Source organism: Emydura macquarii, unplaced genomic scaffold, assembly GCF_026122565.2.
Source record: "Emydura macquarii macquarii isolate MOO-44397 ecotype Brisbane River unplaced genomic scaffold, CSIRO-AGI_Emac_v2 contig_2795, whole genome shotgun sequence".
NCBI lineage: Eukaryota > Metazoa > Chordata > Testudines > Chelidae > Emydura > Emydura macquarii.
This window is the reverse complement of record NW_027132932.1, coordinates 1,718,830-1,732,788: the sequence shown is the minus strand read 5'-3', so window position 1 is coordinate 1,732,788 and position 13,959 is coordinate 1,718,830. Positions and strand designations below refer to the sequence as shown.

At 42.0% G+C, this 13,959-nt stretch overlaps 1 long non-coding RNA gene across 2 annotated transcripts; it reads right to left on the bottom strand.

Annotated features, from left to right (window-relative positions):
* Window positions 1-1,353: 1,353 nt before the first annotated feature.
* LOC137166081 (uncharacterized) lies at window positions 1,354-12,821 on the bottom strand. 2 transcript variants are annotated; one of them, XR_010923554.1, is made up of 3 exons: window positions 12,573-12,821; window positions 6,541-6,629; window positions 1,354-2,239 (listed from the first exon to the last, which is right to left on the bottom strand). It is a non-coding gene; the product is annotated as an uncharacterized lncRNA (long non-coding RNA). The 2 variants fall into 2 exon arrangements; XR_010923555.1 differs by having other exon boundaries at window positions 12,601-12,821.
* Between the last annotated feature and the right edge of the window lie 1,138 nt (window positions 12,822-13,959).

Below are 13,959 nucleotides of genomic sequence, written 5' to 3'. Positions count from 1 at the left end.
TGGAAGCTGGTGGAGGGACTTGAACATGGGCCTAATGTTCTTATGATGGTCTAAGTCACGGAGAAAGGGGGCAACAGCATTGTCCCAGTGGCCCCTGTGCATCCTCTTCACATATAGTGAATAATGGTAATCCAGCTTGGAGGTGGCAAATGTATAATCACTGTGGCCAGCTCTTTGTCCAGGAAGAAGGGACAAAATCTCCCAGCAATTTGAATTGAAGTGAAATAATGCATTTTTGGAAACTAATGTTCTTTGTTCATCCAAGCTTAGTGAGGAGTCAAAGAGGACCCCAAGACTTCACACCACTTTGATGAATGGGGGCTGTATATCTTAAATGGTAGGTGGAAACATCTTAGCTAGCTTTTCAAAGTTTTTCCTTTTCTAACCAGCATCACCAAGGTCTTGCCTGGGCTCTGCTTGAGCTGCCTGCTCTTCATCCAAGAGCTAATTGCCTGCAGGCCTTCTGACATTTCACTAGAGGAGATGGTTGCATCAGTTGAGAATGAGATATACAGCATACAGTTGGCAGCTCAGCCCTTGGTTTCTCACTATCTCTTTCAGTGGCCTCATATAGATATTGAGGAGAGGAATGCTGGACAACAACGAACTTTATATAATTGTTTTTTAATTAAAAAAAATAAATCAAAAGATCATGATCTGGACAAGCTTTTCAGTGAAATTCGGTGAGAGACCACCTAACTCAATCCATGGTCTATTGTCCCTATCTTGAAAACTTCTCCAGGGTGGTACAGGTGTCTTCTGTCTACAGGGTTGGATGAATCCCTGAGGGTTCGCCACATGTGAGGACCAGCCTTAGGAGAGGAAAAGCAATTACCCATCACCACTCTTCTGAGTTCTCTGGGAAGGAGCAATTTTAAGGCCAAAAGGGATCAGGATGATCATTTAGTCTGACTTCCTGCATAACACAGGCCAGAGAACCTCACCCAGTAATTTCTGCATCAATAGCTTCTTAGAATGTACTAGTTTGCATGTGGGAAGGACAGATAGTCTTAGTCTGTGTCCTGAGGAGGGAGAGATCTAAGTGTGGAGTGTTTTCAACATGACTGGTGTCTAATCCTGGGAAGATGATGAGCTCTTTTAATGACAGGAGCTTATTTTAGCTATAAAGATGTAAGTTTGTTTGTAGAAAAAACACATATTATATTATTTTAGAAACAGTATATGATCACAGTAGAAAAGGTTATATTGCAACGCCCAGACCAGATTGTCAACAGGTGTAAATGGGCATAATTCCATTGAAACCAACAGACTATGTCAATTTACACCAGCTGAGGATCTGACTCCATATGTGCTAAGGGGCAAGGCGAAGGCTGTTCGTTCAATATTAATGGTTTCATTTCTGGATTTTTGAGTGTTAAAGGGCCTGATGTTACACAAGTAGTCCTTGCTAAGGTGAACAGTCCAATAGATATCAATGGAACCTCATGCATGAGTAAGGATTACCTGCATGAGCAGGTGTTGCAGGATTAGACCTTAATTTAGCAATGTTAGGTCCTGATTCAGTAAGGCCTTTAAGCTCACTGAAGCCAAGCGTAAGCTCAGGCTTGTACTTAAGTACCCTACTGAATTGGGACCTTAATCTTAAATTGATGCAATTTTCGCATTTAATTTCTTTAGACAAATTAGAATAGTGCACTGAACAGACAGATATTATTGAGGAAGGCAAGAAACTAAAGTCATTATTTTGGCTTGTTAATCTTAATACAAAATGCAAATATTGACATGCCACCAGAATCACATGCTCATGGATATAATATGTTGATTCAGGAATGCCTATTAATACTGGGTAATATAGTTGGGTGATTCTTGTAAGTGGCAGACAGAATGAATTCCAAAGTAGTTTAAAGGACACCCTTAATAAAGAAAACAAATAATTGTAAGTTGTTTTTCTACCTATTTGCTTCTAAGAAACTTGAAATAGGCCTTCTTTGTTTGTCCATACTGGAGCAATATAACCAGAAAGTTTGGCACAAAACCACACACTGGCAGAAATCACCAATAAAAGCCCATGGAGTGAGTCAAAAAATATAAATAAAAATAATCACACAGTATCATTTTTTTAACTTTGGACGAGGTGTGTTGGATCGTTCCAAGGGTTTATGACCACTGTGGGATGTAAAGGACATTTATCTTGTTTGAGTTGTTTTGCATGGTAAATATAGATTTCCCACGGCTGGGGAAACCACTTCCTTTGTCACAAGTCTGCCTCACATGGTGTCTAGACAGGAGACAAGGGAGAAATATTGTCACAACAGGAACAAAACAAAAGCTCAATTCTATAATATGCATAATATAGAGGCTTTGTAAAATAACAAAGCTAAATACTGTTTAAAGTGTCTTCACTGCCTCTCAGAAGGTTGGGATGCCTTAGGTATGCCAAAACAGGGCATTCATTCACTGCTGATGGGAAATTCCTACTCCCCTCTTTATCTTGAATAGACCTGATCAAAATTTTTCCAGTGAAAATTTTTTTCATCAGAAAATGGCGATTCAATGAAATTGTAACATTTCATGGGAATGTATTGATTTTGTTAAAATTTTCAATGGGAAATTATCATAATTTGTTACTGATGTAATTATTAAAATGTGTTTTGATAAGGATGCAACATTTTCATTTCAATTTTATCACTTCAATTTTGATAGTATATTATTATATTATAAATGTTTCAGTAAGGTTGTTTTGATGTTTCCAAAACCTGGGAATTTTCATTCTGCAGTAAATTTCAAAATTTTGACTTTTTGCTCCAATTTTGGACAAAAGGAAATTTCAAAATGTCAGAATTTCCTGCAGAACAGAAATTCCATTTCCAGACCAGCTCTTATCTTGAGTGCTTGTCTGCCTTTTGCTATGATGTCTGACTGATCAGTGCCGATATGCTGCTTTTAGAAAGCATCAGTTAGCAACATATCAAATGAAAGAAGGTGACAAAGGCCAAACCCTTAAAGCACCTTCGTGAGATTAATCTGTGTAGGACTTCATAAGAACACAAGACTAGACGTGCAAAATCAGATCCTAGTTCTACCTAGCCAGGCATTCTGCTTCTGGAAGTGGCGGGTACTTAACAGTTCAATGGAGAGAGATACCTATGTCCCTGAAATAATACACCTAGTCAATTTGAGCAACGCAGCACAAAGGGGGAAAAGTTTTTTCACAGATGGCCCTCTTACACCTGGAATCATGAAGTTCGAATTAGAGATGGGCCTGACACAAAAACCCTACATCCAAACACCCCTGAACCTCGGCGTGTTCTGAATTCAGATCCTGACTTGAATGTTGGCCTTTGAACATAACTTTGACAATCACCACCCTTTGTATGGTCGCCTGAATCCCAGGGGCCAAAGAGCACTGTACAAAGTGTGGGCTGGATCCTGCTCTCAGATGTCAAAGGAATTTGCTCTGTAACTCATGGGATCAAGCTTTTATAGTTAGACTTTCTGCACCCAGCCCATCTCAGTGAGAAACGTAGGTGCTGAGCAATTCTGAAAATCTATAGCCGTTTCATTTAGGTGCCTAAATGGGACTGAACTCTTTTGTAATTCTGTCCCATGTGCATGCAGAATGGCAAAGGAAGCAGGACTGTGCATTGAATAAACCTGTGTTTGGAGCAGTCCCTCCTCTTTCACTGCACAGGACAAGTGAATCTGCCAGCTAGTGTCTGGCTGGCAGAATGCGTATGGAACCCACTACTGGAAACAGAATTTTTTTTTAACCTCCATTGGTGAATGACATGGAGTCTTAATAGCATGGTCCTAGTCTCAACTCCCCATGTATGTATGTTATTTATATTGTGACTGTGTCTGTCATCTACTTTGTAACACCTGCTCTGCCCATGCTCTACCTGTTCTGCTGATTTCAGACTCTTTGGGCCATTTGCCCAGCAACTCTCCCAAGCACTAAATTCAAATTCCCCAAAAGTGACGATAACAACAAAATATCACAGATGAAAAGAGGAACGCTTTCATGGTGCACCCCTCCCTGATGCAGTTGCCCGGGGACATCATTCACAGAAGCCGTTCCATTTTGCCTCTCTTTTAAATTCACAAGCATTGATCAAGCAAACTGACGGGCTGGACACCAGTGAGTGCTGCTTTGTTGTAACATAATATATGAATCCTGGCTGTGGGGACTGGATTTAAGACTATGGAGGAACAAATGGCACATTGTTTCCCCTGGCCTTTCCCTGACCTGGCTGGCATGCTGCTTGTTCTGCCAGCATTCGGTAGCACTCTTAATGACTCTCTTCTTTCTTTCCCATCATTTACTTGGTCTAGCACCCAGCCTTTGAATCTGTTAGGTACGTGTGGACTTGATCCCAAGCCCATCGAAGTCAATGGCAAAACTCCCACTGACCTCAGTGGTGCAGGAGCAAACTTTATATAGGTGTATTTCCACATGCCGCACGGCCGCTTCTGTGAAACTGCAGAGGCAAAGGGCCACATCCTCAGCTGGTTCAGTCAGTGTCGCTCCACTGCGGTCAATGGAGTTACGTCAATTTGTTCCAGCCGACGATCTGACCCAAGAGTTGAGTTAGATCCCAGCAGATCAATCTCCACAGGAAAGGAGCATTTAAAGGGCTGTCAGAAATTTCATTCCCAAAGATTTTCTCTGAGTCGGGCCCCAGCTTCCTTTTTTCATGTGTTAAACCGACTAGCGCTGGTCCAAACTTGGAATTTCCATTCCACAGAAAATTCCAACATTTTGAAATTTCCTTTTATTCCGAATCAGAACAAAATGTCAACATTTCCTGTGAAATGAAAAATTCAGAAAAATATCATTTTGACCTTGTCAGTGCTTTCTCTAGACAACTGTAATACAGTCAAAATTAAGCACTTATCCTTAATTAAATGAAGCACTTCATAATATTTTTCATCAAAAATGTCCATGAAATCGATGTGTTCCCGTGAAACATTTTGATTTTACCTAATCAGCATTTTCCAGTGGAAAACTATTTTTGACCAGCTCAGCTATAAACACAGAAATGTGGTATGTTTTTTCCCATGCAAGTAGCTGTACTGTCTATTATTTTTACGGAGCTTTTCTTCTGGAAATATTTTTGATCTGGTTAAAAATGCTAAAGCAAGTTCACAAAGTGAGTGTACTAAATTGCATCTTACTAAACTTTAAGAGTTGCTGTAAATCAAACTGCATTCTCTTGCTCAAAGTTCAGTTACCCTGTTCTAATAATATCCAGCACTTATTGTCTATAGGTCTCAAAGCACTTTATAAAGGTGAGTAAACAGTTTTATGGATACTTGATAGATGGGGAAATTGATTTATTTGCTGTGTGTCATTTATTTGCTGTGTGAATTTGGACAAGACGCTTTGGTCAACCTTTTCAATCTTTGGCATATAGAGTGTGGCACCTTGATTCCTATTTAGGCGCTTAATTAGCTGAAAACAATTATGAACCAAATCAGCTGGGAGGAAAAATTTAATCAGAAAAATCTGAATCATAATTTGGAGTGGTTTAGGAATACTTTACTAGTTGCCACAAAAGCCACAGTCCTACAATCAAAGAAGAAGGCCATCCTGGTGAAAAAACTGGCCTGGTTTAGAGGCGAAGTGAAGGCAGCTATAAAAAAAATAAATATATAACAAATGGAAGGAAGGGAAAGTTGATAGTAATGAACATAAATCAGAAATAGGAATAGTAGAAAACTGATAAGGGAAGCAAAGCCACACAAGGAGAACTCTATGGCCAGCAGAGAAATGGACAATAAGAAAAAGTGGTTTTTTATAGTATATTAGGAACAAAAAAATCCTTACAATGGTATTGGTTAATTACTAAATGGAAATGGTAGCATTATCAATAATAATGCAGTAAAGGCAAAAGTGTTCAGGAAATATTTCTGTTTCATATTTGGAAAAAAAGATGATGTAGTTAACACTAACTAACAAGATGATGTAGTTAAAGTATGAAGTAGTTAACATGATAGTGATAACATCCTTACCATTCCACTATTATCTTGGAAGGATGTTAAACAACAGCTACTAAAGTTAGACATTTTTAAATCAGCAGATCCAGATAATTGCATCCACACGTTTTTTAAGAGCTGGCTGAAGAGCTCACTAGACCATTAATGTTGATTTTCAATAAGTCTTGGAATATTGGGGAAGTTCCAGAACATTGGAAGAAAGCTAATGTTGTGACAATATTTAATAAGGGTACACCCAGATAATTATAGGCCTGTTAGTCTGTCATTGATCCCAGGCAAGATAATGGAGTGGCTGATAGGAGACTTGATAAATAAAGAATTAAAGGAGGATAATGTAATTAATGCCAATCAACATGTGTTTATGGAAAATAAATCCCTTCAGACTAACTTGATTTTTTTCCCATGAAATTACAAGTTTGACTGATAACGATAATAATGTTGATGTAATATATTTCAACTTCAGTAAGGAATTTCAATTGGTATTGCATGACATTTTGATTAAAAAACTAGAACAATATAAAATTAACATGGCACATGTTAAATGGATTAAAAACTGGATAACTGATAAATCTCAAAATTTACCTGTAAACAGGTAATTGTCATTGAGCAGGTCTGTTTCCAGTGGGAACAGTTCTTGCCTCTACACACCATTTAACTTTATCATCAGTGACCTGAAATAAAACGTAAAATCACTGTTAAAGTTTGCAGTAGAGATTAAGTAGAGATTGTGGTAAAGATTAGGGTAGTGGTAAATACTGAAGAGGACAGATCACTGATACAGAGTGATGGGGACCATTTGGTAAGTGGGGTGGCAAGCAAACATTGAGCATTTTAATACAGCTAAATGTGAATGGATACATTTGGGAACAAAGAATGCAAAATACTTATGTGACACTGACAGTCTGGGTCTGACCCAGAACTTAACAAGAGACACTGAAATGTAATCAAGACAATCTACTTGTATGTGAATTTCAAAGAGATGCCCTAGACCAGTAATTATTAACCCATTTATTTCTAGTAATAGAAATCAAGGGTAGATGCTAAGTATATTTGTCTGTGTTTACTTGTGTCTTGTTAGAAGTTCAACGTTGTGATCTGTAGATGCTAATCATATTCCTGTCTCATCATGCTGCATTACTGTATTCTATTGATTCAGAGATCAAAAGGGGGATATTATCGTTTAGATGGGATTTGTGGTGTAATAATTATTGTCCTAATCTCGCTTCAAAATTTGTAATTCCACATAGTAAATCAACTGTAAACGGTCTTAATAGTTTGAATGGCTAATTGCCTTATGTGAATGAATGCAACTAGTCTATCTGTGTATGAATAGGAAATAGAAGATTAGCTTCAAAGTGACAATCTACCCTGCGTATTCTTCATCGGGGAAGGTCCTGCTGTGATAATTGCTGTCAAGAGGCTTATCAGTTTACTAGAGGACTGAAAAGAAAAGTCCCTGGCCTGATCCTGCCATCTGAGGTCTGCTTAAATTTTGACAGGAAAGGTCTAAGCCATAAAACTGAGGTCTCCAGGTTACCCTGGATTACCTTGGTATTCTCAAAGAAGAACTTGAACAGACTCCACACCTGGACAGCCTGTTGGACTATCACCTTTTAAATTGATTCAAGAAAGACTTTTACAAACCGGCAGCCTCATCATCTCGGCTATAAAATTGACCTAAGGACATTACACATATTTGTATGTATACTGACCTCTTAACCTTATGCAACTCTTTTCTTTCTCTCTTTTTATTATAAGAACCTTTAGTTTTAGTTACTAAAGAATCGAAAGCTGCATGATTATTGGGTAATATCTGAGACTCCTATTGACCTGGGGATCAGTGTCCAGTCCTTTGGGACTGGTGAACTTCATATATGGTTGAACCAGGTTTTCAGTAATTAATCACTATATTAGACTTGGCTGTCTAGATGGCAGTCAAGGGTTGGAATGCTTAAAGGGGATTGTATTTGACTACTGGATAATCAGTATGGTATTACAGAAGCTGTTTTGTTACTGGCTTGGTGAATCTAATTATAAAATAAACCACCAGTTTTGGGATTGTCTGCCCTATTCCTTGAAATCTGCCCTGAATGTAGTATTCTCAATGCAGCCCATCCAGGTGCCCCAACTTACAAGATGGGGGACTCTATCCTGAGAAGCAGTGAATCTGAAAAATATATGGAAATGGTGGTGGATAATCAGCTGAACATGAGCTCCTAGTATGATGCAGTGGCCAAAAGGGATGCATAAACAGGAATCTTGCGTTAGGAGCAGAGAGGTTATTTTACCTCTGTATTTGGCACTGATGTGACCACTTCTGGAATACTGTGTCCAGTTCTGGTGTCCACAATTCAAGAAGAATGTTGATAAATTGGAAGGGATTCAGAGAAGAGCCAAGAGAAAGATGAAGGATTAGAAAACCTGTCTGCTAGGGATAGATTCAAGCAGCTCAATCTATTTAGCATAACAAAGAGCAGGTTAAAGGGTGACTAGATAACAGGTTATGCGTACTTATATGGGAAACAAATATTTGATAATGGTATCTTCAAGACAGCAGAGAAAGGTGTAACATAATCCAGTGGCTGGAATCTGACGCTAGACAAATTCAGATTGGAAATAATGTGCACATTTTTGACAGTGAGGGTAATTAACCATTAGAACCATATACCAGGGCTTATGGTGGCTTCTCCATCACCGACAATTTTAAAATAAAAATTGGATGTTTTTCTAAAATGTACGCTCTATAAATTATTCTGGGCAAGTTCTATGGCCTGAGCTATACAGGAGGTCAGACTAGATGATCACAGTGGTCCCTTCTGGCCTCTGAATCTATGGGCATGATCCAAAACCCATCCCAGTCAGTTTTTTCAATGTCTCCTCAGGCCCCTCACCCTTCAATATGTCCCCTCTTGGTTGGGCATTTAGCAATAGAGACCTTGCCTCAGTTTCCCTTTGTAGTGCTTGGCCTCTCTTTACGACTCCAACCCTCCGGCTGAGTCATTTAAGATCCTCCCCTTTTGTAGCAGTAAAGGGTCTCAGCCCAAGGTCCTCCAACTGCTAGTCCTGGGGCCCAATAGCTCCACCTCCCTTCTTTGTCAGAACAGACAAAGCTAAAAAGCAGAGACCAAAACCAAAGTCCAATAGACTTGCGTTAGGACCACCATCCCGAACCCGTGGCTTCAGCAGTCTCGATCTCCTTCCCAGTGGAGGGTGGTAAGGGGACCCAGGCCCAGCCTCCTTTCTGGGTCCAGCTCTCAAGGACGGTCAAGGACTGTTTGTTTAGGTCTCCTGTTGTTTCCCCGGGCAGCTTCTTATCTAAGGTCTAAGGTAGCCTTGCCAGGATCCTTCTGCAAGGAAATCAGTTTTTCTGGGCAGCTTTGGATGCTGTGGCTCTCAGACCCTTCAGCAGCCACCCCACTCTGTCTAGGTTGCACCCTATGATCCCACCCTCTGCTAACCAGCCATTTAGCTGCTGCTGAGTCAGTGCTCTCTTGATTAACCCTTTAGTATCCACGGCCCGCACACTCACACAGAGCAGACTGCATGCCATACAGTTTAGACCTGATAGTGCAAGTGACACACATTCCTGAGTCAGGGACCGTGGACAGTGCTACTCTACCCCAGTGCGAGCTTTGGGAGAGAGAGCATCCTTCTGTGGGGACTAAGTTCTATGGGGCTCCTTTCCACAAGGGGAGCATTCAGGCTGTTCTTACTTGCACCTGGTTCAGCCCCGTCTGCTCCCAGGCAAGGCCCCCACATGGGGGGGAAAAGGGTACACTTTACAGGGGCCCGGAGGCCCTGGGGGGGGCCCAGCCCAGGCTGACACCCCCATTACCATGAGGAAAAGGGGTTTCATGGCTCATGAGATTGTATGTATGGGATAAGGGATTGTGGTATGTGTGTGGGAGAGGACCTGTGTTACAAGTCTGTACTGGTTCCGAAAAAAATTATGCTTGGGCCCTGCTCCCAGGTCAGCTGGGAGAAAGCCACTCATGCCTGCTCGGGCCCCGACGTGTACCAAGCACTGGTCAGGTGCACCAGAGTGCTGGCCCATGAGGTTATGTGAATCTTCTCTACCACAGAGAAGTTTGGATATTGCCCCACACATCTGTCTTGATATGGCTACTGAACGTGGCAAGAACCCCCTGGGTTCTCTCACAGTGCAGGCAGAACCTCCGCAAGAGTAAATGCAGCACTGCCTGCCTGGTCCTGCAGAAGGAACCGGTCACACAGCCAGGGAAATTGTCAACATTATAAATGGCCCGACCAGGCAAAAATCCCCAAAACACTAAGGGCAGCCCTGCCATGGGTGTAGGAATATTCCCCTCAGACAGGAGACAAGGCCATTGAAACAAGGAAAAGGAGAAAAAAATGTTTGAAGTCTGACACTGTCTGAGAGCTGCCTATGCTGGGGGGATGGCCATACACAGGCATTCTCTCAGTTACAGCATGGAGCAACTCGCCCTCGGTGAAACTTTCATTAAGCAGCCGTGGATATAAAGTTCTTTTCGCTGGGGAGCCCCAGAAGGACAGGGGATGCGAAGGTTATTTGCAGGAGCTGCTCTACTTCTTTCTATGGCTGCACCATTCCAAAACATACAAAAGGTTTCTTAGTCAAGAGCCAGCATCGATCCGTGGGCCAGCGGGGGTCTGCTTCATCTCTCAGTCTATTTTTATTGACTTGGGTGGGATATGGATTGGGCTATTAGTCACTGAAGTGCCTGAAGGAAACAAATCAATCACAGAAGTCACCCTAGTTCGGAAGGTGCCCTTGATTTAAAGCCACACGGAAAGGGCAGAATGGGGTTGTGATTAAGATACTGCGACGGGACTTAATGTATGTAGGTTCAATTCCTAGCTCTGCCACTGACTTCCTGTGTGTGTGTGGGCAAGTCACAATCTCTCTGTGCCTCAGTTCCCCATCAGTAAAATGGGGTTAATAATACAGGGGTACTGGCAAGATAAATTCATTAATGTTTGTGGGCTGCTCAGAGACAACAGTGATGGGGGCCATAGAAGTAGATGGATAAAAATGAACCTGGTTTTAAATGAAAGAAATACAATATCCAAGGAAATCCCTCCTAGGCAGTTCTTCACCGTAGTATCTGGGTACCTTCCAGTAGTACATTAAGCAGTGTGACTAACATCTGTCACCTGTAGTTCATTCTGTCTCTCATCTTCTCCTCAGGGGGAGAGTTGTGTGTGAAGAGTGTTTTGTTTTGGTAGTATTTTTACATTGTTAAGTCAAGCCTCACAAAGTCATAAGATGGGTTTAAAAGTTGTAAGATGTTAAGAACAGAATGAATGTTGTGTTCTTTTTCTCTTCTAATATCTGAACCTCTGTGTTCCACCATGAAACTAGTTAGTCTTGAAACTAACTTTTTCTTTTCAAGGGAAGCTGAGATCGTCACCTAATTAGCTGACTCCGGGAGCTGGGGTTTCCGAAAAAAACCTACCAAATATCATGAAACTCCCAATAAAATCAGAAGAGTTGGCAGCCCTGAGGATCAGCAGGTGAATTTACACTTCAGCCCATGATTTGAACACAAATGTCTAGGGGAGGGGTCGGCAAACTTTGGGAAGTGGCGTGCCAAATCTTCCCTTGCCCTTCTCCCACGTGACATGGGCCCAGCGCCGTCCAGGAGCCGCTCCCAGCCCCAAGCAGTGCTGGACGGTGGCCGCTCCCACCTCCCAGCCCCGTCCCTTCCCCCCACCATGTGACGTGGGCTCAGTGCCACCAAAATTATACAACCCTGATGCGTGCCGCTCAAAATCGTCTCACGTGCCAGCCCCCAAGGCTGGGGTGCTAACCTATCGTGCTGCCTGGCAGCCTCCTTTCAACAAAACAGAATGAGGTAGTTTGAAGGGATGTTTACTCTGCAGCCAAATTCCATTAAGTGAATAATAGAAAAAAACCAAAATCTCCCCCCCACCGCCCAAAAAACCTAGCATTGAAATGCGTCAGCAGAATAAATACAACTACATCGACACCACCGTTTACTTTTGATCTCCTCACTCACTATTTACTGCACACTCGCACAGTTAAATCACAAGCCTTTCAATCAGGGAGCTGACTGTGCGCTCATGGGCATATTTGTGTCCCCAGCAGTTCTTAAGTTGTTAAGAGAGGCAGAAGTCAATGGGCTGAAGCGTGGGAATAAGTTTGGACTCTGACTGCAACAGACTAAGATCTTCAGAAACTTTTAGAGGCAATATTGTTCCGAGTTTCTCAGCAGGCAGCAGCTGTGACTTGTCTTTGATTAGGTGTTAAACACTGGAATGAACCTTCTCAGACTGTACTGAGCAGAAACACACATAAACCTGCTAATGATTGAGTGAGCTGTAACCCTTCTGCCAGGTGGTGTTGGCAGCAGCAAGAGCTCAAATAGCAAGGGGTCCATCTTAAAACTAACAAACACACAGGCTCAAGCTACCACCAGGAATTATGTGGGTACTAAACACCTTCTATGGGTGCCCTTAACAAGTAAAACTTCCCTACTCACCAGCACCGAGTCTGTATATGAAAGAAGGAAAACTTTATGAAGGGAAAAAAAGAACAGCATCAATTTGGGAAAACACAGCAACAATATATCTTCATGAATAATAAAACATACCCCAGTATCTTTGGTAGTAGTCTGTTACCTTGTCCTTTGCCCTGCCGCACTGTGAATATCCAATAGGCAAGTGTCCCTTTGCCACAACTCTTCACCCTTTGCCATCTGCTAAACCCCAGTCACAGTTTGGTACCAGTTGGTGGAGTAGTCTCAGAGTCCTGACGTACACATGGGTAAGCCTATCTGCAACCCCTTAAGAAGTCCTGTCCTGAGGTACCACCCCTTAATCTAATTAGAGTGATTGCACCTTTTTTTAACAACTAAATAGAAAGGGCCTAACCAGAATTCACTCAGCTCTACTGCTCTTGAGGCGGCACCTTCCTCTCCTGTAATATAAAGCAGGGTGAGGATGGGGAACCACTAACCTTTAGGACTCTTGTGCAGAGTCCTTACCACTAGCAATGCACTCCTTGCCACAAACTAGGAGCCCTTTTCCCCTCTGATTTTTCACTACCAAACCAATTCTGAGTTTGTGACCATATGGCGTGGCTCCCAAAGTGTCCTGGAAGAATTCTGGGTAGAAAGCTTATGCAAATGAGGCTCTTTTTGTAGCTGTACTTCCCCATGTTCACAAATAGATGGGAGCTGAGAGCTTTTTTCCTTCTGAAGTTTCAGGCCACGAGGTTTACAGGTACAAATAATCAAATCCAGGTGTGCTGCACCTTTCACAGCAGGCTGATGAGGACTTCCCCCTGCTAAGAGCTCTCAGCAACTGACTGAAATATTACACACAAAAAATGATGTTAAAAGAACATTATTGAAGTTGAAAAGCCAAGTACTTAGAAGTTAGGAAAAGCCAGTTAAGGGTGCCCAAGAAACTTCACTCCAGCCCCTGGTGTGTAGGCATTGTGATATAGTCTTTAATTACAATCTCACACACAATTTTTTTCCATAGGACCCCTGCCGTATTCAATTCACAGCAAGGACAGCACTCTCAATGAACATTGAGTCAATATTTGTCTTGTTATTGTTTAATGGGTGGCCATAGACCTTATTTACTGCACCCTATTCAAACCCTGCTCTGAAGACAGAATTATTAATTTCCTCATGGGCTTTTCAATAGCCATTCATCATTATTGTACACAACAATCTCTGAGGTGAGGGAGTGGAATTATCCCCTCATTACAGATAGGGATTGGGTGACCAAACGTCCCAATTTTATAGCCCTACAAATCCACAGATATCCACTTTATCCACATCTGTGGATATGGATGCAGATATCTGCAGATGATTTTTTTGGTGGATAGTGATTCGAAGATCTCGAAGACAAGGAAGCAGCTCTCTGCAGCTCATAGCCTTTGAGGCTGCTTCCCCACCTTTGAGATCCAGGGGTGGGGGCTGGCCTCTGATCAGCTGTTCCGTGGGGCTCCCTGGCCAGCAGGGGAGC